Source organism: Zalophus californianus, chromosome 10 (assembly GCF_009762305.2).
Source record: "Zalophus californianus isolate mZalCal1 chromosome 10, mZalCal1.pri.v2, whole genome shotgun sequence".
Taxonomy (NCBI): domain Eukaryota; kingdom Metazoa; phylum Chordata; class Mammalia; order Carnivora; family Otariidae; genus Zalophus; species Zalophus californianus.
This window is the reverse complement of record NC_045604.1, coordinates 13,479,067-13,504,653: the sequence shown is the minus strand read 5'-3', so window position 1 is coordinate 13,504,653 and position 25,587 is coordinate 13,479,067.

The following is a 25,587-nucleotide window of genomic DNA, read 5'->3' as shown; positions in this document are numbered from 1 at the left end:
TCTCCTTTGTACTATTTAAGTCATTTGGACTCATGAAAACAAAAGTTCCAGAAGTTCCATTCAAGTTCCAGAAGAATGAAATAACTACAGATTTAGTCTCCCTCCTTTTTATTTATTTCTTTTGCCATAGAACATAAAAGGCGTTTACTTTCAATGCAGACCATAACCCAGCGATTCCCATGCCGAGACAAAGTCACTGAGAGTTCTGAGATGCCACAGAAGATAATCAGGGCTTTCCTTGTCCTTCTCTGGCTGTGCCACTCTCTGTGGCCTCCTCCCCCTGAAGAAGTGTACTGAAAGCATTGAGAACTCATAAAACCTATTGAACATTCTGTTTTCCTTTGTGAAGTGTCAGGCACCGATTTTGTTCAAAACACCATAGGTGGTGGCTGCTCGTTCCAAGCTCTTTTCCAGTCATTAAAATGGAAAATAGGGTGAGAAGTGGAGAACCCCGGAGACTACAGTGGAGGGAGGGAAGAAGAGAGGCACGGAGGAGGTGGGAGCTGGTTCTTTGACTAGAATCTCGTCTGCTCCATTACAAAAAAGGCAGCCAGAACTGTGGTTTTCAAATTTACGTTTTTTTTTTTTTTTTAAAGCATACTGTAGAGAGAGTGCCATAACATTCTCTTTCTCCCTGTCTCATTTATTTTACTTTTTCTCCCCAAGAAACAGTCAGTTGATAATATCACACTATGTTGGGCCAAAGGGTCCGACCAAACCTAAGTTCCATGTATGGGGGGAATGAGGCATTGAAGGGGAAGTGCAGGCAAAGCTGAAGGGGGGCAGTCTGACCGAGGAAAGACCACCTCTAAGTCTCACTGTGGCGACCCCACTCTGGAGAACAAGGAGAAAACGAGTGCCAGCACAAATGTTAACGTAACAGGATAAGTGCGGGGAAGCTGCCCTTGGCAAGAGAACTGAGCCTGTTCATTTTTATAATATAAGAGAGTGTGAGAGGGAGATTGTGTGCTTGCTCACCAGGTGCATTTTGCAAGCTCTCCCAGTTCCGTTTTCATTAGTTCCTCTAATATTATTGCAAGAGGCTTCAAAGCTATATGTAAAGAGACTTGCCATCTTGCTGTATTCATGTTGACTTCTGTTGGTACTTCATGGTTTGCCTACTAAAAACTTTTTTTTTTTTTTTTTTTGGTCAGTTAGAAATTAGTGAGTCTCAGTCTGCAGTGGTTAGATCCAGAAGCGAAGTTCTGGTGACAAGTTTTTAGAGCCTCTTGGTCGTGAACTTGCACAGTTTATGATCAAGAGCAATGTATTGAATTTGTGGCATTTATGTGATGTCATAACTTTTATTTGCTATTGTTTTAAGAATTAAATAAAAGTTTCTTGCCAGAAGGCTTAGGAGGACATCGTAAGTTCTTTTCATTTCATAGTAGTGAGATAATACTTTGTCTTATAATTTTAATTTTTTGTCTTTTTCCTAAAGAATGTGGTTTTTCTCCAGGATTTTCTGACACTGGTAAGCCCCCTCCCCCCATTTACTGGCTGAACCCCACCCCACTTTCAACTCCATCCCAAGTCAGGCAAATAATCATTCTGCTTTTATTTTCTCAGGAAAGACATGACATAAAACAAATGCAGAAAGAAAGTCACATGACTTTTGAGTTTCAAAATAAAAATTTCAAACTCATGGCAAAATATATAGTTTGAAAGCTCTAAAAGTTTGTGTTTGGGAGGGGGATATCTCAAGCATTTGCCCGAAGGGAATCAGGATGTAGAATGATCAGATATAAAAACTCAGCCATTCTTTTCTGCCTCTTGACATATATAAAGATTCCATGTACTATGAAGAGAAAAGAAGAAATCAGAGGGTCTGTCATAAAGTTGGAAGTTGAAATGAGTTCCTGAGAAGTAGCTTGTGCCCTGCTTTTCCCTCTTCTCCAGCAGTTTCCAGTTTGAGAGAAATGAGAATAGAGGTGTGGCCTTGACCCACCTTTAGGTGGAGATACATACAGACTCTAGAATTCTCCTTGCACACAGTGGTTTAGAACATATGTAGTAGGTCTAGCCAGAGACAACTCAGACAACATTAGTCTTTTCAAAAGAGTGTGGCCTAGAGACAAATGTTTTCTACATGCTCACATGAGCATACAATCAGCTTAAGACAGTTAAGGTCAAGAACACAGCAGTGAACTCTGTAGACCCGTGACTGGAGGTAGACAAAGCCTGATTATATGAGCAAACTATGAAGACTGATATGTAGAAATGTTATGTATCTTGATAAGAATTCCATCTGTGATATTTAAAAATCAATTGGATAACAAAGAAAAAAGCCTAAAACACTCTAAAATTTCAAAAGCTCTAAAAATGATATATTTGTTTAAACACACACACACACACACACACACACACACACGCATGCACACAGACTTGCACAGATTGGGATGAGAGCTAATAAAAAGGTAAACATGATTGGAAATTTTCATCCAGCCTTTTATCTACCCTGTTTTCATTTTTAAGACAAGTGACTTTTGTGACAAGCAATTACACAACTGATATTTACATGTACTTGGAGTACCCAGTTCAGTACTTTTTTCAAAGTAGACTTCACTGCTTCTAAATGAAGAAACAAAGAAAGACTCATGTCTGGGCTTAACAGAGGCAGGACAAGACAGCAATGAGAACATTTCTTCTGGAAGAAGAAGATTGTGTGGGAGGACAGTTTGGGAGAAGACTTAGTCAACCTTCTAGTGAAGGCATCTGGGCAGCAATTTTCATGCTGCATTTTCATTCAAAATTGAACAAGGTATCTATCTATCAATCTATCATCTATCATTTATTTAATAGAACATTAAATCAGATTCCCTTCCACTGTCAATCCGTAAAATTTGGAGCTGGCTTTCTCCACTGTTAGTTGGTGAACACACGGGAAAACTTGTTTCATGTTAACCTGATAAATGTGTAATTTGGAATGTAAACCCACCACCAAAGGAGGGGGGAAACATTCAAAGCACTCCAAGAAAAAGTAGAGAGTTTTTTGTTTTTTAAAATCATCCCCTGTATAAAATTAATCTAGATGACCACTTCATTTTAATAGTATAGAGAACAGGATGTCAACTTATAATAATGTTTATATTACTTCAACCCTGAGTGTACAGGGTGATATAACGTGAGTGACAAAATGTCATTTTTCCAATATGCGCTGTGAACCAGGAATATGGGAACGAGATTAGATTATAGCAGGATGGTTTTAGGATAAACTCTAGGACAATTTGTAAGACCCTGGAAGGCATTTTCAAACAAGGTCATGGGAATTATCAAGAAGGTAAATCTTTGAGGTGGTAATGCAAATACTAAAATTTAAACAATACTGAGAAAATGTTTAGATATGCAACCCTTTGGGGTGATTGGAAAGTCATTATTCCTGGAATAAGAGAATTGAACAAATAATACCTCGGGGCTCAAAGACTTTGGAATTTCCCAGAACTAAGATCTAGTCTCTGATGTGCTAGACCAGCCTCAGTGGATAGAAGCCAATGACCGGCTGAACCTGCAAAATCTTTCCTGTCTTCAACATCTGTGATTTATAAAACAATGCCAATATTCTCAAAATGTTTGCAATATTTGGCTATTTTTCCATCAGTGAAACTTACTGTCAATCTTTTCACTAAATAAATGTCAAATAAGTTTACAATAATTGAGAAGTTCATGTTTTTACTCACTATCATCATTAAACCCCTTTGAATCTGAATTCTAACTCTTCCTTATTCTTTGATTGTAGAAAAATATGATAGAGTAAAAATTTTAAAAGCAAGCCGCCCTGAGAGAGTGAAATGCTTGTCCAACAAACATTTTCTTTGCTTTTTTGTTTGTTTCTGGAGACATATTGCTAAAAATGAGGAGGCTCAAAGTGGCTAGAATTTATCATCAGACACAAATGTCAAATCTTGGTATTTCTAACTTCTGTATCAGAATTATCTGAAAAGTTTTTTAAAAATTTAGATTCCTGGGCATCAATATAGACCTTCGATCAGAAATCTCTAGAAGGCTCAAGGCTCCATCATCTGCATTTTAACCAGACTGCCAGATGGGTTTTCATATACTAAATTTATGAATGAAATGTCTAATAAAAATCAGGTTGGAAAAATTTTAATCAGTTTCAGATCACATTTTAAATGAAACATGCAGGTGATAAAATTTAGTGCTTAATGTTTCAAATCACCTTAAAAATACTGGGTTGCTTATTTATTATGGCTATTGTAAATAATACTGGAATGAATATAGGGGTGCATATATCTTTTCAAATTAGTGTTTTTGTTTTCTTCGGATAAATACCCGGGAGTGGAATTGCTGGATCAAATGGTATTTCTATTTTTAATTTTTTGAGGAGCCGCCATACTGTTTTCCACAGTGGTTGCACCCAATTTGCATTCCCACCAACAGTGCACGAGGGTTCCTTTTCTTCACATCTTCACCAACAATTGTTATTTCTTGTTTTTTTTATACTAGCCATTCTGACTGGCGTGAGGTGTTATCTCATTATGGTTTTAATGTGCATTTTTCTGATAATTAGTGATGTTAAGTAGCTTTTCATTTATCTGTTGGTTTCAATGTCTTCCTTGGAAAAACGTCTGTTCAGGTCCTCTGCTCATCCACAGATAAATGGATACAGAAGATGAAGTATTTATATATATAATGAAATATTATCAGCCATATAAAAGAACGACTTCTTGCCATTTGCAACATCATGGATGAACCTAGAGGCATTATGCTAAGTGAAATAAGTCAGGCAGAGAAAGACAAATACCATATGATTTCACTTACATGTGAAAGCTAATAAACAAAGCAAACAAATAAACAACAACAAACAAACAAAACAAAACAGAAACAGACTCAAACACAGAGAACAGAGTGATGGTAGCCAGAGGGATGGGCCAAATAGGTGAAGGGAATTAAGCAGTACAAACTTCCAGTTATAAAATAAATAAATCACAAGGAGGAAAAGCACAGCATAGGGAATATAGTCAATGATATTGTAATAACATCATATGGTGGCATATGATAATGAGCCTTGCATAATGTATAGAATTGTTGAATCACTACATTGTGCACTTGAAAGTAATATAACATTTTATGTCAACTCTAGTTCAATAATAAAAGTTAAGAATAATACTAATAAGAAATGGTATCATAGGTATTTGTATAAATGCAGAGTTGTCTCCAAACTATGTCTGTTGTGTGAGAGTTCTATAACTGATGTCCCAATCTTTATAATTACTATGCCCACATCTAATTTGACAGTCTTTTCTTCTTTTTTTTTTTCACTTTATTTTTCTTACTGACTCACCTTAATGGAGTCATTCCAAAGTATTTGATTTAAATTTAAAAAATGTACAATCCTAACTTGTACTTACAGTTTATTGGTTTATGTAATATTTAATTAAAGTACATAAATACCTTAAAAACACAACTGGCATAGGGGCACCTGGGTGGCTCAATCAGTTAAGCATCTGACTCTTGAATTCAGCTCAGGTCATGATCTCAGGGTTGTGGGATTGAGCCCCACCTTGGGCTCTGCACTGGGCATGGAACCTGCTTAAGATTCTTTCTCTCCCTCTGCTCCTCCCCCCTCCCCCTCCCCCCAGCCCCACTCATACTTTCTCTCTTGCTCTCTCTCTTTTCTCTCTCTAAAACCAAAAACCAAAGAACTCTATGACTGGCACAAATGACTTTGGGAACAAATATAACTGACCCCTTACAACCAAACTGGTGGTTAGTGGAAGCGTGTGAGACATCAGCCTTCTGGTGGCAGGTCCTCAGCTTACCAGTGAGTGTAGCTTGTGGACGGAATCCTTAGAGAATTGCTTGGTGTGACCATTTAGTAGGAGAGTCCCTTCTGTGTGATTATTCCCATTTAATAAGATACTCCCAACCTCTTGTGACTTCAGAAGGCTTGCCATCCTCCCATCCAAGAAGTACCTCCTCCTGTAGGTTCTAAAATGCTGGCTTGCATCCAGTTGTCCAGTTCTGTGACTCAGGGCCTCAACTGAAATTCCAAATAACATTAGCTGAGAGAGTAAAAATACTAGATCTTCTTCAAACATAAGATGTTAGGGGAATCCTGAGTTCTGTGAAAAAAAAGTATTAGCCAGCACATTCTGTTCATATCCAGCAACCCCAGAGGCACAGGTGGTTAAAACTCTGGGCCCAGAGATTGTGTGAGGAATGCAGGGACCCAAGGAGACTGGTGGGAAAGGGAGGTAAAGAAACAAAATTACTTCTCCCCATTTCATGCTGAAGGTATGGCTTGATTTTTCCAGCCTCAGGTACACTTGATGTCTAAGAATCCAAAACACCTACCATTTATTTGCCAAATGACAGAAACTTTTCTTGGCATTTCTCTGTATAAAAATTCCATCCACTAGAGAATAAGCCTGATTCTTTTGAATGGTCTCAAGGATGCCTTCGTCATGTGGCCCTGTCCACCTTCCCAGCCTCATCCTTCTCAAAATTCTCAGCATGGCAGAATACAACAGGGTCTTTTAGGCCCTTTGCCTGCCGTTCTAAGTGTTTCCACTCAGAAAACTCCTCTTTTCCTGTAGAACCTGGCCAAACTGTACCTTGTCTACCAAGTAAGTCTTCTTGTTTGTAATCTCAACACCACCTTGTACAGATTTCTCTTGTTGATTTATGGCATTGTAGTTTAATCTACTATGTGTCTGTCTCCCTCACAAGACTGGAGTATCTATTTCATTTTTTTTTTTTTTTAAGATTTTATTTATTTGACAGAGAGAGACACAGTGAGAGAGGGAACACAAGCAGGAGGAGCTGGAGAGGGAGAAGCAGGCTCCCCGCCGAGCAGGGAGCCCGATGCGGGGCTCGATCCCAGGACCCTGGGATCATGACCTGAGCCGAAGGCAGACGCTTAACGACTGAGCCACCCAGGCGCCCCTGGAGTATCTATTTCATTTTTATGTCTTTCGTGCTACTAAGACAGTTGCTTATAAATGAGTGAATTAACTGAAGAGAGCTCTGGGCCACCGGCACTAAACTGTGGGTGCTCAACGGGAATGGAGTTTGAGGGTGTCGGCCCAGACCCTAGATCTGTAGGGAACAGGGCTGTAGTCCCACAGTCTTACCCCTAGTAGCTCTCACAGCCATGGAGACCAAAGTAGGCTCTGAAGGTAGACATTCAAGGAGATTAGTTCCCTTGTTCAATTTTGGGCCCTGAGGCAGTCACCTTTGCCTCATTGGCAAATGTATGTTCTGCTGCAATTTAGCCTGTCTCTTGGGCATTTCAAGAACTTTAACCTTGTACCACAAGTTCTTGCATCTAGAATTTTCCCATCTATTCCTTGTGGGCTATAGGGCTTGAATCCCTACAAGGTAAGGCCATTCTGCTCTCTGTCTCTGTTACTTGTGTATCATTCAAGGGCATCAATGGGGCTATGGCACAGGTCAATCAAAGCTTGTGCTGCACAATGTACGTCTTTTCTAAGATGAATGCCTCATGCATGAGAACAATTAAAATCTTTTCATTAGAATATCAAACGCTGCCAGAGTATTTTTTTTAAAGACAAGTTATTCAGTGTATAACAAAACAAGTTTCTGTATTTTTTTCTAGGCAAAGCCAAATAAATTTTCCTATAGCCAAGAAGCTACAAGGGGGATGAAGTCACAAAAATCCACCCCTACACATGTACCTTTTCTTTCATCAACAGGATTATGCACTCACCAGAACTCTCAGTACCTCTGAGGAAACTTGGTAGAGGCTGGAGCAAGGCGATCCCAAATCAAATAAAGGTAGATTTCAACACAGGGACTTCTTCAAAATTTGGTGATCTTTCACTAGAATTTTTCAGCCAATGTCTAAAAGAGTGAAATTCAAATCAACAAGCACAAGTCTTTGTGAGGCTGCTCCTCAGTGAGGAGCTCACTGAGCTTACAGAGATGACATTGTTTCTCTACCTCTTAAATCATGCTTTGTACCTGTTCCTGTGACAGTAGTCTAGTCATTGGATAAAAATATGACAACTGGTAGAGACGTTTGGGCTCAGAGGGGGCTTAGGCTGGCCTTGTCTGACACACAGAAAAGGAGAATGAGTTCACATCCTTGTGTCATGTGGATTTAGGCACAGGAGGAGGAAAAGATGTCTCCTGTCAGGCTGAGGTGTACAGACCAATGCCGTGAGCAAACCAGGATCTGTGGTAAAGCGCCAACATTTGTCGCAAGTCCTGCAAGCATACAGTTGACTAAACAGTCCATGGCTTTCAAGTAGTCTTCAAAAGAAATTGTTTTAACTTCTACCAAATTGCTGTACCTTTCTAATGAACTAAAGTTAGAAGTTCTTTGAGGAGTCTTTTTTAATTTTGGGGGGGGCAATGCACACAAGAACTTAAACTAAAGATATTCTAAGATATTATAATGGCTCTTTACTCAAAGTTTAGCACCACGTTGAAGAAGCATGATACACTTAAGTTATGAGCTTTTGCTCTGTGCAAGGCAAACTTGTAAGCACTTTGCATGCACTTACTCCTCAGAAAAAACCCAGTGAGGAAAGTACTCCTATTATCCTCATTCTACAGGTGAGATCAGAGATGGGCTCTAGACCCGGGGCTCATAAATATGCTTATAACTCAAAGTGGCATTATTTATAAGATTATTATAATCCATATCTCCAACAATAAAGGAGAAGTTGTAAGAAGATAAACCAATGCATATTAAAGATTTTATGAGTTAACTTGGGTAAAAATCAATCCCGATCAGGCAGCACCAAACCAGAAGTCATTAGGAACATTCCTTGACAGGAGCCAAGGGAAGGATTTAGACAAGGTGTGGAAACAAAGAAAGGATATTATTTTTTAAAGGATATCATCAGTTGGCCTTAGCTTAAAATCTAGTTGGCTGTTTGTGACTGGTTGCCTTAGTGTTTTGATTTTATAAGCTTGAGGCTTTTAGAGGCTTAGATTTTGGTTTGCTTAGGTGTACCACCACGACATTAGAGCCACCTCAGTCTAATGGCCTCCTTGTTTAATTAATCTAACAGTGTACATAAATTAGGAATCACCTATGCAATTAAAAAACCATGTAGCCATAAAGTAATGTGGTGGAAGGGTGGTTGTTCTTGATATGTAAAGACAAAAACAAGTTTCAAAGCCATATGGCAATATGCATCAATATTTATAAAAAGGACACATAAAATTGTGTAAAATACATATAGTTAAATGAAAATATGGAGGTAGAACCAATTTATAAATACTATGTAAAATCTAGGAGGACGGTGGTGATATGTGGATGACAGGAAAATGGGTGTTTTTTTCCCCTTTCAGTTTAAATGTTATTTCCCATTTTTACTAGAATGATCACAAACTGTTCAATTCAAAAAGTTATATAAGCTAAAAATAAAAGAGTCTCTAAAAAGAAGTGGTCTTATATGAGAAATGGAGTTCTTTTGTCTTCAGGTGGCAGAAAACTCATATTACAGAATTGCAAACTAGCAACCATGAGGAAAAATGCCCTTTGGGTGCCCATGGGAAAGCCTAGAGAAAGGCCCTGGAGTTGGGTGATATCCCTAGTTACAACTGAGTTTCACAGACTTGTTAGGCCCTGGTATCACATTGAGGCATTCACTTTCCTAGACATCATATCTTATAAGAGATGGAAACAATCGTTCTAAATTTAACCAATTGGAAAACAGGAAGAAACTTAGACAAGTCCATTGTATAAAGAACTGTAATCTATGAAAGGCACAAAAGCCCATTTCTTACAGAATGCCCACAATGGAATTTTTTTCAGGGCACGAAAAGTATTCTTGTCACTAACCCTTTACAATACTCTGGAAAAAGTTTTTAATTTTCTCCCTTAAAAGAATACAATCAGTGCTTTTTTATCTTGATACTTAAAGAGAGAAAAAAACGTAATTAAGAACATGAAAGAGATCTTCAATAATTAAAAAAATAAAGAAACATGGGAGAGAAGAGACATTCATGTCTGTCATATATGAAAAGTTGTGGTTGTTTGGCTGTGGTGGTGATGTGGTTGGTCTTTGACTTCATGAGGAAACGTGGTCATCCATAGGATCTAAAGAAATCCTCGCCTGAGAGAAGAACAATGAGTAAAGGATCTAGACCGAGTTTGACTCTAATCCCAGTTCCATCTATAAAATCTTCCTTGGAAATGCTCATCCCCATTAGATCCAGACATGGACCCATCCTGACCATCCGTTCTTTGCTGTTTGACTTTCCCTTTTGCCCATCCCCAGTGGCATTTCTCAAGGCTTTCTTCTCAGCCCTCTCTATTTCTTTACTATTCTTTCACCTTCACAACTGCTCACGTAATTGTCAAATTGATGTCCTTAGTCCTGGGACAGTCAGGGGAGGCTTCATCGAAGAGGCAAGAGTTTTAGAGATAGGATGGATTTTAGTTGGGAAGATGCATACAGGGGAAAGGGAATCTCAAATAAGGGGAACAGTATTAATTAAAGTACAGAGGGTAAGAAGTCCCGGATGTATGAGGGGGACGGCTCTGTTGATAGGAAACTGTTGGAGTTATACAGGGCAAGTCCTGATCTTTCTCTCCTGACTATTCAGACAAGAGCTGATTTCATCTCCTCCTTATCCCTTATTAGCTATTATAGTTTATTCTGATGCTCAGTGTTCAGAGTGGGTTGCTCATATAACTTCTTTTATTAATGACATGGTCTTTTACTCACAATTTTAAAAACCTGAAGCTAGCAGTGCTCCAGAGTTGTGGCATATATGGCTTGATATTGTACTTAGCCTATTTTATCCATACTTGAACCAGCAGGATGTATACATGTCTCTTCTACTGCGTTGTTGTAGAATGTAATAGTCAAAGACCAAGTCAATTTAATTTGCCTGGAGTGGTATTCTATACAACACAGTGCAGACATAGATACTTCATAGATGCTTTTTGACAATTTTTATAATGCATGATGCAATCTGCATAAAGAACTTTCAGTTCCATGGGGAACATTTTTTATTTGACCTAGGAATCTCGCACTGGGACACACACACACACACACACACACACACACACACACACACACACACACAGCAAGAGCAAGAGGGAGAGAGAGTTTTCCTGAATGAAGATGTTCACTAAAGAAGTTATAAATGTCCAATAAAAACAATTTTTAAAAAATTAATACATAATGAGTTTTTCTTGAGCACCAGACACTTTTTTAAATGCTATATACACATTAGCTCATTTAGTACTTCACAATGACCCCATGACGTAAGTATTATTACTACCATTTCACAGATGAGGTAACTGGGCACGTAAAGTTAATGTCACATACTCAAGGTCATGCAGCTGGGAAAAGTTCAACAATAGTGAATTTTGCTCCATTGACTCAATGGAACTATTTTCAAGATCATTTTAAAGACTAAAGAAAGATTAAAGAATTCTTAGAAGTTTAGTGAAAAATTCAACAATGATATTATGTACGTAATGATTAGCGATGTTTTAAAACTGTAGACCTAAACGATGTTAGTCTAGGAAGGAGAAAAAAATAAAGTCTTTGATATAAGGATAATGGATTTGGTGTTTTTAGTTCTTTTAGTCTAGGTTACCTTTTGTGTAATTTTATGTGCTTTTAAAAAAGTAATTATATAAAAATAGGATAAATGTAAATGGCCGTTAACATGTTCTTGTGCTTCTGTAAGAGTTCTTGAGAATCCTATGGTAGCAGTCTAGATCTATCTCTTCTTAATCATTATCTGTCCACCATCCACTCTTCTAGATACCCATTCTCCCTTGGAAATTAGAAAAAGTAACCGAGAGGGCAAAGGTTAGATCCTAAAATTATATTTCATTTTTCTAATGTCTCTGAAAACTGCTTTGTTTACATAGGCTAAAAGATACAAGAAATTGAGATATAATACCCAAGAAGCCAGGGTGAGGTCGATGACCCATAGGTCTTTGTCTGAAATGGACAGAAATATTGCTTTTATCAGCTTCTTCATTTTGCTCTGCAGATGTATTGTTGGTTGTAAAGGAGCAGAGAGAAACAACTTAGCTGTTAGAGTGCCATTGTATGCTTATTGGCAAGTTCTATGTAATATATTTGACATTCTTTGGGGTAAAGATAATTATGGCTTTAGTTCCCCACTCCACTCCATACACACACACACACACACACACACACACACACACACACACACACACACACACACACAGCTTAAATGGAAATATACCAACAAACGATAGTATGGAAATCAATGTTACATGATCTCCGAAGTAAAATTGCCACTTATTTGTATCATGGTGAGGCATAATCCAAAACAGCAGAAAAGCAACATCCAGATACTGAATGGGCAAAAACTCTCGAAAGGATAACAGCCGGTTAATAATAGCTTTTTTTTTTAATAATAGCTTTTAAAATAATTCAAGGGGACTTCTATGCAAACGCAAATCCTATGCCCACAGCAGCAAATCTCTGGTTCTATGGGAGGGGCAGGCACATCTGTTTCCGCACACATCTGGACCTCGCCTACCTGCCCCTCCACCCGTAGAGCGACACTCACACAAACCATGGGAATAACCTACCCATCTAATAGGGGGCTTTCCTACTTGCATGTAGTATGAAATCATAAATCCTACATTATTTCAGATGAACAGGGAAAATGGAAACCTTGAAAGTTTGTACTTTCCACAGGAAGTCTCAGTCCTCCCCCCGCCGGGACAGATGATTTTGATTTGGGAGTACACAGTGGGCCTTTAACTTCTTCAGCTTCGGGGAGATGTTAAATTCCAAGACTCCTTCACTATCCTAAAGAAACAGCAATAAAACGTGTTTCAGCATTCAATTCCTTCAGCTTCAGAAGCTGAGATGGATGAACTAGTTTGGGGGAAATGAGACATGACCCAACCCTTCACCTAAACAAAAATGACTCCAAATTGAACTTTTCACGAAGTTCACCATACTCTGTAATAGAAATTTTCTTAAAAAGAAATCCTGATTTTATTTTATGTATTATCCTCTTCCAATAGTGGCTTGAAGTAGGAGGCCTGACTCGAAGTCGAAGGAACAGTTAGAACCCTTTTCTCCTTCCAGGGCCAGTCAGCAGCCCTGAAGACCAGCAAGGAGTCAGAGAGGATGTTTTCCTTCTATGTCATCGCTGAAGCCATGACCTCTGGAATGTTTAATCAGCATTAATGCAGTTAAAAACAAATCTCCAGTGAGGTTTTTATAAGCCCTTGTCTCAAAGGATCCAAGATAGGTTCTGAATAAAACTATCTTAATATCAATTCATCCTAAAATTTCTTTTAATCAATAAAATAAGGGGCACCTGGGTGGCTCAGTCTGTTGAGCGTCTGCCTTTGGCTCAGGTCATGACTCCAGGGTCCTGGGATCGAGCCCCGTGTCGGGCTCCCTGCTTCTCAGGGAGTCTGCTTCGCTCTCTCCCTCTGTCCCCCCCTCACTCATGCTCTCTCTTTCTCTCAAATAAATAAATAAAATCTTTAAAAAATAAAATAATTCATCAAGTCTTTGAAATTGACCATATACGAATTAGAATTGATCATGTATGATCATATAGGAAGTGCCACTGTCACAAGAAAGAAATTAAACATTACATAGATTATGTCTCTCAAGTTTGTCAAAGAGTGAGTGATTATTTTTATCATCTGTGCAGTGTGGCCAGTGAAATATAAGACAACTGGCCTGTGGTATTATCTTGTGGCTGTGGAAGAGGGAAAAGGCTACTGACTCTTACTAGGAGAGAAGCTATGCATTCAACACTTTCATTGAAACAAAGACCACAGAACCCCCAGCTTCTTGGGAGTGAATGTCACACGGCAGAAAGCACACTCAGAGGCAGCTAAAATGGGAGTCAGTTCCTGGCTATGTTTATGGGAATCTGGACAAGCTACTTAATTTTTGACACACCCCTTTTTTTATTCATAAAGATGTTATCTCCTTTATCTCTTTGTAAAATGTCTACACATAATAGATACTCACTTACAGTGCATGCTAGCTCTACCGTTGACAGAATCAGGCAACCATTCCCAAACAGTAGTGTGAATTTTTAAGAGGATGCTTGAGCTTAATTTTAAAAGGCCTTCCTTCCCTTAGTTGTTTTTAAAGATCTATCTTGAATGTTCTTTGGCAACAAAGAATTCAAGTGTGCTCAGAAATATCAAAGATGAGAAGAAAAATGGGGCAGGGAGTGGAAGGGAGACACTCTTCAGGAATAGGGGGGTTCACTGACAACAAGAATCTGCCTGTGAGTTACAGTCTGAAGGAGGAGAGGATGATTGAGGGCCTGCGACAGGGACACAGCAAGGGAAAGCTAGAGAGGCCAGACTTCGGTAGGCGGCAGGGCGGGTGGGGATGTATTATAGCTCCTGGTACTCTTTAGCAGTGACTATCTCATTACGGTGGGAGGAGGATGTGGGAGAAGATGAGTGACTCATTTTAAGTAAAAGAAGATAGTGTTTGATGTAGGGAGGATCAAGGAGACAAAGATGTAATACTAAGTATCTAATTAAAAGAAACCATAATACAGAAATCCCCAGTAAAACTTTCCTTCCTTTCTATTTAGAAAACAGAATGAACTCACAGTGATTGCTTTGGAAAGAGGGAATCACAGAGAGGGCAGAGGTATTACTGATGTGTGTGTGTGTGTGTGTGTGTGTGTGTGTGTGTGTATACACACACACACACACACAGGCATCTCTTCAGGGTCTGGCACCAATCAGATACCTTCAGCAATTCTTATGTTAGATGATTTGATTATGAATTTGACCAAAAAAAGTAATTTTTAATAAAGCTGCATAGTAATTACAATGCTGTTCAATAAATTATTCTCTGCACTTTTCTAAAAGTTTGAACTATTTCAGATGTTTTTAAATAAAAAGAAGAAAAGGAACTGTAAGTATAAAAGACACACATGGTCTTGCAAATTCAGATAATCCCACTGGGGAAGTGTTTAAGTAATTGATTTTGAGTAACTTTGGCCTGAAAGTGAAGTCTTACTGCTTTCCCAAGTAATCTGGGGACTGAATGGGAATGCAGATGGTGTGATGGAAAATTTTTAAGACTTGACCCAAAATGCTCTATTCTTTTATTTCACCTTGTTGACTTGAACAAAATAAATCTCCATGTCCATAATTTCGAGAAGCATCTGTTTCTTGTGGATATACAAGGTCTAAAAATGCATAGCATATGTGTAAGTTGCATGAAGAAATATGGCCACAATAAACTCAGGTAAACCTCAGACATATCTACCTCAAAGGGCTTATGCCCACATGTTTGAATGTAAAGGGTTTGGAAAAGACTATGTTCACACCAGATAGTGTCATCATTTCCACTCAGTTGAATTTCTGTTCTATTGTCTTCTCTAGTTTTTACAAAAAACTTAGGAAGGAGGAACTCACAGCTTGCACTCAGTCAAGGCTGTTTACCCAACATGGCTCCCTTCAGCTTCAACCAAGAGTTTCACTGAGTTTCAAGTAGTTGTTTTGTTACTTTGCAGAGAATATATAGTAACTTGTTTACTGTAACTCATACCTCCTTTTCCCTAACAAGTGACTTTTTGGTTCACCCATTTCTGCACCTCATAAGAGATGACTCATATTCTCCACTGGCGACATCATCAAAAAGTCTTAATCAAAACCATGTTATTGCAATGTGAGTTTTTTGGGCCAGTTAACTTTCTCAGCTTTATACATCCCATTGGATGTACTTCTCACATAAGTCACCTACTGTTTGCTTATGTAGGGTTAACTGTTCCTTTACACTGTATGCCTATATTCAACTTCCTTTAACCACAATTATATTTTACCTTTCCAGAAAACATATTCCCTTTCAGTCCCTAGATGATTAAAGTCTCTCTCTATTATTTTTTCAGAGGAAATTCTTATCTCCCCAAAGTCTTGGATGACATATTCGGAGAAAGTATTGGAAATGTATTCTAGTAGAATCTTCCTTGACATCAGATAAATTCAGGCTTACAAGTCAACTGAAAGACAGTTTCCATGCTTTAGGTCTCAAGTCATTACTTAAATCTTTAACAATAACCATCCTTCATAATGTAGAACCAAAGGAATAATGTTATTTATTTAATCTGTCCTAGGATTATGTAATAATTCCCAAAGCAGATTTTTAGGAATTCTCTTTTCTTCTTATGTATTGACACTTGATCTACTTAATGAGTAATCTTTGCTTGAGAGAGCTTTGAGTGAGAGGTGGGCACAAGTAGCATGTCTTTTCTCCGTCTCCTCTCTACTTTTCACTTCTAAAAGAAGATTTGCCAACTTTCAGTTCCCAAAAGAACTGAATTTTTCCAAAGGCACGGGGGTTTGATCACTTTATTTGTACCACTTTCCAGAAAGAAGAAAGGGCTTAATGGAAATATTAATCTATTGCTGCTGTCACAAATTATCACAAATTTAGCAGCTTAAAACAATACAAATTTAATGTTTCATAGTTCTGTGGGTCAGAAGTCTGAGTGGCCTTGACTGGGTTCTCTGCTCAAGGTCTCAGAAGCCCAGAATCAAGATGTCAGCTAGGTGGACTCTTATGAGGAAGTTCTGGGAAGAATCCACTTGCAAGATCATTCAGGTTACTGGCAGATTTCAGTGCTATATGGTTGTATGACTGAGGTCCCTAACTCCTTGTTGACTGTCAGGCAGTGATCATTCTAGAGAACAACCATACTCCTTGGTTTATGGCCCAATTCTTGTCAGCAGCAGTGGATGAAGACATCCTCATGCTGTGATTCTCTGTGACCTCCCTTCTGCCCCATCTTTCCTGCATCTCTCTGATTCTAGCAGAGGAAAGTTCTTTGCTTTGAAGAGCTCATGTGATTGCTTAGGTCCATCTGGAGAGTCCAGGATAATCTCCCTATTTTAAGGTCCATAGTCCTAATGACACTGGCAAATTTCCTTTGGCCATTAAACAACATATTCACAGGTTCCAGGGATTAGCAAGGGGACATTTTGGATGGGGGTGTTATCCTGCTCAACACATTATGAGATGCAACTGAGTAAACCCCTGCCTCATGTCCCTCATGTGGATGTGCCCAGGGTAGAGAGAATGATCAGCAGTTCTGAGGGGCAGGAATTTGCCAGTTTAGAGAAGGAGTCTGGAACTAGGAGCTCCCTGGCGTTTAGCTTCCCCTCGTCCTCCTCCCTATTGAGTATGCCCGCACAGCAAGGACTCAGGTTCAGGTTCCTGATCTTGACATCTGTATTGTTCATACTTATGTAACTCCCCTTTATCTGCAGGGCTTAAGACTTTTCTATTTATGTTCATTTTGGGCTTCCCATGGCATGGCTTACTGTAAGTACTGTTAGGAAATGGAACTAGCAATTATGTAGAACCTACTAGATGTCATGCACTGGTAACATACATTATAGAATTTCATTTAGTCTTTAAAACCATCTTACAAGGCTATGGATTAAGGTATTTTTAATTTCCTCACAATGAAATTGAGATTCAGAGGATCGGCATTCTGTTCAAGGTCACATAAATGTCAAATAGAATTGGTATGATTTGAACCCAGAAACGTAAATGTTAAGAGATTGCCTGGCAACTTTGACATCATCAATATTAGAATAAACTATAAGCTTTAGGTAAAGAAGCCATTAAAGACATTCCTCATCTCATGCATAACTGATATTTTTGTCAAATGAGCAGATTACAGCAGATCTCTTCCTACTTAACTGGTTCCTTAGACTCGGGCTTTTGAGTCATTTCTAAGATTTTGAACTTATTTTTTCCTCATGAATTTAAGATACTGATTCTAGCTATTTGCAATAACTGGTTTCTCCACTACTCTAGTTAGGTTATTTTCCTGGGCAACTTTGGAACACCAGGGGTTAATCTACTCCTCAGTTTGCCCGTACACCTTTCTGCACAGCAAAGAACCTATACCCCCTCCCCACAGGAGACAGGCTCAGCAGCATTGAGATTAACTGGGAGCTAAATGCAGGCAAGTAGCCAAACCAGAGTGATAAGCATCCTGGTTTTGATGGAACACTTAAAAATCATTTTAACTTTCCCAGACCTAATGCAGTTAAAGATGTGGGGGTGGGAGGTCTTCTTGTGGGTTATACAAATAGCTTCACTCCAGCAACTCCTCTTCACCTAAGATTAGAAAGAGTTGCACTAATTGGGGGGAGGGGTCCCAGGCATATCAAACTATCATAAGACCTGCCTTTACTCTTAAACTTGGTGGGGTTTCTTTTGTTTGTTTTGGTGACTGTGTGACTTGGCTTATTATTGTCCGTCTATTAGAAAATACTCCATCTCTCACAGAAAGGCTATGTAGGTACAGTCTGCCCTGATTTACTGCACAATCCTTGGCTACTTTGTTAGGACACCATCTTACATCGGTCTTTCTGTTTACATGGGGCCATGATAAGAAGTGAGGCTGACAAACTCCAGTTCATTCTGCAGATGTGGATGCTGAGCACGTTTTAGAGGCCTTCATGACAAGAATTTTCTCAGAAAGCTATTCTGATTGTGTATATTACAAAAAAAGATTATTGGCTTTTGTTGCTATTTCTTTTGTTACAATAACTTATGGCTAATGATGTCTGAAGGTACAAGGCTACTCAAGATCTGTGAATGAGAATTTGAAGATAGTGGGAGACCAAAGCCCCCATTTTGGATCATTACCCCAGCTCCATCCATTACTAGCAGTTTGAGGAAAACTATGACGTTCTTCACACACAGGGAAGTCCAGGCATGACTGTGGTCAAAGCAATCCTAACAGTGCTTGGTATTCCCAAACTTCCAGAGGGCCCATCAGTACAGGCATTTCTAGGAGAATGGGTAAAGCAGGGAGGAGGGTAGAAATGATATTTAGCTGCTACATACTAGGAGAGCCACAGGCTTGTTAAAAACACCAAAATGCTCTTGTAACAGCAGGTAAGCAGTTTCTAGTATGGGCCTTCCAATTACCTTCCCTGGGCACCCTGGATCCTCTATGGTGCAGCCATTAGCCAGTACTGGTGTTAACTATTTTAAATATTGTCACTGGAGAAGGGGAAAGCCTTTCAAGATTTTCCGTGGTTGTGGGCAGGGATTTGGGAAGAAGAGTTTCAACCCATTTCATTCAAACAAAGGAAAAAGCCTGGGTCTGGGCCCTGCAGAAGACCACAGAATGCCTTTCCGATGGTCCAGTGAGCCACTCCCATAGTAATTCATGAATGTGTACTCACTGTGTTAGAAAGAATTCGAGGGGAACAGGGCATATCCATGAAGTGCTTTAAACCTCTGCCACTTCTCATCACTCTGAGCTGGTTGCAGAATTCTGAGTCCTTTTATTTTATTAGCAGTTGAGAAGGCCTAGTAGGTGGATAAAGCAGGTTTCAAGGAAAATTCCATTATGAAATTCAATGAGGTGGCCCAATATTATGCCAACAATTCACATACAGGCATCTGAAGTCATGTGACTGGTTCAAATGTCCAAATGACTGCATAGAGTTATTCTCTTGAGTCTAAAGAGTATATGCTTTGGAATCGGGCAGACTTCAGGAGAAATTTTGGTTCTCTCCATCACTGGCTCTGTGATCTCCATCAAATTATGTAATTCCTCTGAGTCTCAGTCTCAGAATATGGATAATGAGAATAATATACCACTATTAGGGTTGTTCTGACAATGCCGGTTTTCCTTCTGTTCAAAATCTAAGTATCATCCTAGAATTGGGCCATGCAACACTCCGGTACTTCAGCGTTGCACAGGACAAGTGACAGTACCCAAAGGTAAGGTGACTGGCCTGTCTAACCCTCCTGCCTCTTAAACTCTTGCCCGTCTTAGACCAGTCCTACTGGGATCATATCACTCCCCCACTCCCACCTTCTTCTCGGCACTTACGCGTTTAGCTTTACAGTGAGCTAGTGGCTCTACGTGAGCTAGTGGCTCTACGTGATTACGTATCTCTTCAATCCTTCTTCAGTCTTTCATGTGTTTGAGCTTTCTTGCCCTTTATGTTGGAAACTACTTAAGGCTGGGAGCATGAGGCTTCTAGAGAAGGACAGGAGCCCTTGGCCATCAGTGAGGGTGACTGATAGAGTGACCCATGTGCTATGGTCTGAATATTTGTGTCCTCGCCCAAATTCATATGTTGAAATCTTAACCTCCCACAGGATGGTATGAGAGGTGAAAACCTGGGAGATTCTTAGGTGCTTTGAGGCCTCTGCCTTTATAAAGGGGTTCTAGAGAGCTCCCTTGCCTCTTCCACCATGTGGAAGAAGTCAGCAGTCTGCAACCCGGAAGGTGGCCTTCACCAGACTCAACTGTGTTGGTACCCTGATCTCCAGAACTGTGAGAAATAAATTTCTGCTGTTTATGAATTACCCGATCTATGGTATTTCTGTTATAGCAGCTTAAATGGATTAAAGGCACCACAGATTCTGTCCAGCCTAGATGCAACTCACCATCATCTCCCCAGAGATCACTGGATGGAGAACTAAAATTGATCAGAGCACGTGCCACTACGAGCCCGTCTCAGAGCTAGATCTTTGCAGCTTCATTTATTCCCATGCCACACTCAAAAATGAAAGATGCTATTATCTTCATTTTATTGTTGAAGAAATGCCATTCATCCAAGGACATGGTAGAGACTTGGATGTTGTTTCTCTTGTCTCTAGACAGCAGTCTCATTTAACTTTTTATCTTGCCATCTCTATGACTCCTGACTTGCCCTACTTCTCAAGTTGTCCAATTGACAGCTTGTTACCAGGATGAAGCTTTGATGGATGAAATTGTATCAATTGTTAGGACAGCACATGGTCTGACAGTCTGATCCTGGTCATCCAGAGTATTGCAAAAGAGATGTTTGAGAGGGGGTAATGATTAATGCACAAGGAGTATAAGTCTAATGACACCCAGTGGGTGTCGATGGGCAATGAAAGGTGCATCCAGGACACCTTCAGATCACACTATATGTTACCATATGATGACTTTAAGAATGGAATCTGATTGAGACATGAGAGTAATAGATTTTTGTTAAGTGATCTTTAAACTGCCTGCTGAGTGTCCTGTGTGTACAAGGCACAGACTGAACACAGACACACAGAGTTCAGAGAAGCGAGGGAAGCAGACAAGGAAAAGCCATGCTCTTTTCTTTGTATGCCTCTATGAAATCCCTGGATCTGAAGAAACATGGTCTGAGGGAGGAGGCAACCTGGCACCTAATCCCAGCCAGGTCATTCTTTAGATGTCTGACCTTGACATAATCACTTAAACCATCTGGGCCTCAGGTTTACTCATCTGTAAAATGAGACTAATAATAGCCACCACCTCCCTGAGCTACTGTGGGTATCAAATGAGGTACTATTTATAGAGCATGGTCCATGCTCTATAGGAGGCAGGTGGCTCCCCTCACCTACCCCTCCATTCACATGCAGAAGTAGAAGTGGACTGACCAAATCCTATGGGAAATGAATGGGAAGCAAACTTAAGATGCTCGGTATCATTTTCTTAAACATGCATACAGACAAATACACATATGGAGTGTGCGACAGGATAGGAAGCTGAGAATCTGAGATTGCATCCAAGGACAAGTCCTGTGGCGGTTTGGATCAAAAAAAAAAAAAAAAAAAAGCAACTGACAAAGCTACATTGTTTATTTTGGAAAGTCACTTAGGGCTAAAGTGTCACCACTATGGTCATAATTTTGCTTTGGGTCATGGAGATCTGTACATGTGTCCGAGGGATCGAGTTTTCCCTAGCAACGTTGAAAAAAGACACACAAGTAAACTTGTCTCTCTATCACAGGCTGCAGCCTTCCGTATTCCCCAAAGCAAGAATGGTAAGTGTTAAATACATATGTGTTTGACAGCTATTTCTCAGGAACAACTGGTGGGGAGTTTGGGCCCAGAGCTGGCCTGCCCTCCAGACTTAGATACCACTCCCATTATAGGATTCTGCTGGAGCTAATCATTTACATAAAAGAAAAGGAAAACTAAAGCTTAGCCAAAAACAGCCCCAAGTCCACCCCCACCCCTGCTGCCATAAAACTGATATAGCAACTGGGATTAACGTGTAACCTGAACCAAGGGAGTTTTTGCAAATAAGATGAAAGCTGCCATTTAAGGTTTTTTCAATGGCACCAACTGGATTAGATTTGCTCTCGAGCCAGGCGTCTTTTGACAATCCCTGGGAACTTTTGACTACTTACTGGAAGGCAGAGTTGATGCATGCAAAGTCAATTAAAAAGCTAAATGCATAAAAGACAGTGGCTTGACACGTTTTATGGTAGGCATTTTCCAAACAACCCTGGCTTTATTTATCAGAGTTTTTTATGCAGAGAAGTGGCGGCGTGGGTAGTGATTTGAAGCTGAAATCTGAAAATTAAGGAATAAAAACAACCAAATTCATGCCTGACTGTAGAGCATCAGAGAAATTCTATCCCAGCAGAGATGCTTCTATGAATAATACTTCAATCTTATGCGGGACTTTTATTTTTTTAATGAAGTCCTTTATATCGATATTTGAGTGTGTGTGTGTGTGTGTGTGTGTGTGTGTGTGCGTGATGTGAAAATTTAGCTTCCTATACCTTGTGCCATTTCTTGCTAGCTGCATCCCCTTTTCACGAGCGCCAGATGACTAATACCTTTGTTGCCAGGGAACCGGTGGTTGAGCTGAGGTTTCAATCCACAATGCTGATTATTTTTGTCTTTGAGGATCTGATGCCCACCTGTAGTGTTCTCAAGGACCAAGCCCTTGGACCGTGTGTCCTTCTGTATTCTACAGTTTTAGAGATTCCTCATAGGCAAAGCTTGTTTAGCAGGAGCGGTTACAAATGCCCTTGAAAAGATGCCATTCGCTTTGAGGAGAAAAGAAAAGTCTAGAATGAGTAAATTATTTACTAAGTGCCTTTTAAATATTCCCCACAAAGGTAGGCACACTGCTAGGTCTTCTTCACAGATATTTCATAAACAGCCTAAGAATAAAACATCAGCTCTATGTGACCAGGAACTTATAATGATCTTAGTCATGTTGCTTTCAAAATATAACTTGGCGATATTTTAGTTAACGCATTCATTTCTTTTAATTTATAGACTTCTACCATTTATAATGCTGCATATCCATCTTAAGTAGATGGTAAAATGTGTTTCCCATAAAGTCTGATTCTTAATACTAAACTAAAATTATTTTCATTGCAACATTATATGAAACACTCTGATAAATCTTTTGGCTGATGTTTTATGATATTCCTGGTCAGCCCTCATTTTCTGTAAATTAGTTCTCTTATCTTAAAGCCTATGGCTTACCTTTGTATCTCTAAGCCTAGAACAACATAAAGAGCCCAGGAGGAAGATTATATTTCACTCAGTTCCTTTTTCTCTGAGTTCAAGTCAGTTCACATTTTCTAGTCCTTTTCCTATCACTCAACACAGCAAATCTGAGATGACACAGCAATGTGGAATTATATTATTCTGAAAGCTTTTTAGAACTCCTTCAGCAGACTTAACTTCATATATCATTGGCCCAACTTCTACCACATGCTTATATCTTAACCAATACCTGGCAAGGAAAATGACATTACCATCAGGCACAATCACAGGTGGGGTGGATAGTCATCAGACTCAGCTCTCTTTTAACAAGGAGGAAGGTGACGGATGTGTGTTGTGTGAGTGACCAACAGTGTCTGCTACAGTTTGCATATGACTCGGGTCCGGCCAATCAAAATCTAATATTCAGGGATGTGTATCAGGTCTCTTAGCACCAGAGAAGGCCATGCGATGTTGCTGAGACTTCTGGAACTCATGTGGCCATTCTTTCTCTTTAAGCATGACTCTGAAAGCGTCTAAGTTCTAGAGCTACTGCCATCAACTTGCCTCAGGTGGAAATAATCCCACTAGCTATTCTGTACGGAGCACAAAATCCTAAGGTTTTCTGGGCCTTAACTTATTTAATCTTCATGACAACCTATCAAGTATGTTCATGTTGCTGCTATACTAACTGGCCTGTGACTCTTGTCTCTATTGGCTTTCTGAATCTATGCAATGAAAGGAAGAACCGAGAAATAGAAACCCAGTCCTAATGCTATCGTTTGAGCCCTGACATTTGTCCTGCTTTGAGCCAGCACTTAGGAATTTCCGTTACATGAGGCAATAAAACACTCAACCTTTTAGGCAGGGTTTGGTTGAATTTTCTGTCACTTGCAACTGAAAAAGTCCTGAATGACACAGAAACCACTCACCCAAGCCTTTCGACGTGCAACTAAGGAAACTGAGGCCCACAGTTTAATTTACTTGCTTTAAATGACACAGCTAATTTGTGAAGTGGGAACAGGTGTCCCAGACTTCTCGTCAAATGTTCTTTTCTCATTAACAATGAGAATTGACATTTGTTGTGTGCTTTCTATGGGCTGCACTCTTGGACACATTATTCCCTATTCCCTCCTCAGCCATCCCAAAAGGCAGCCATTCTCATTTGACAGAAAAGGAATCTGAGACATAGAAAGATACATGACTTGCCTAAGGTTGCTCAGAACCTGAGTGGAAGAGTGGGGATTCAGACCCCGCTGTGTGACCCGAGGGCCTGAGAACTTACTACCGGGGACTCTCCTGCTTCTGATGATACGCTGCCCACAGTTGAGATCTACACTCTGGGCATAAAGCAATGACCCTGACATTGATTTCACGGGGTATCTGTAGAAGCATCTAGCCCTCGTTGGTCCTTTATTTTGCATTCAGCAGAAAGGGCTATATATTCTAACCTGAAGGTTTATTTTTTTTTAAATTACAGTTCCTCTAAAGTAACATTGTTTTTTATTGATACCCCATAATAAGTATTAACGTATCCCTTCCTGCAGAGTCTTTACTTAATTTTGATTCCTGTTGTGCAAGGAGCCACATGGTTCAGAAAAAAGCGGATGGTGCTTTTAGCCAGAATGGGCTTTAGTCTTGGTTTTTCCAATCAACACCATTTTGATTTTAAGTTGCAACTTAAATACTAAGACCTCAATTTTTCTCCCTGAAAAATGCAAATAATATGTATGTCTTATCTACTTCAGAGTTGTTGTGATTTGAAAATTTGTAAATGATGATTTAATATAAGAGGTTATATTTTAGGGGCACCTGGGTAGCTTAGTCAGTAAGTGTCCTACTCTTAATTTTGGCTCAGGTCATGATCTCAGGGTCATGAGACTGAGCCCCACATCAGGCTCTGTGCCAGGTGTGGGGCCTACTTGAGATTCTCTCTCTCCCTTTCCATCTCCTTCTCCACTCTCTCTCTTATAGTTGTTTATGTAATTCCTATGAGTTGGGAAGTAGAGGCATTTGCATAAAAGGAAAAAGAGAAAAAAACACCTAATTTTCCCTAGTTTAGTGAATTGCTGGAGCTCAGAGCTTAGCATGTAACCCTACTCATGCCAAATTGGTGCCAAGACAATAAATATAATTATTTGACATTTCCCATTGGCACCAACCGGATTAAGCAACTCATCCAACAGTAGATATTTTTTCCCCGGGGGTGGCAACTGTCTCTTCCAAATATAATATGCAAATATGGAAAGTTTCAAATTCAGGAGGAAAAACAAATTGGGAGATAAATCCAAATGTCTTGATTGGCAATCTCGGAAACTATAGTTTTCTCTTCATTCACAAAGGAAAACCAGTATCCGCAGGCAAGTACCTTCCACTG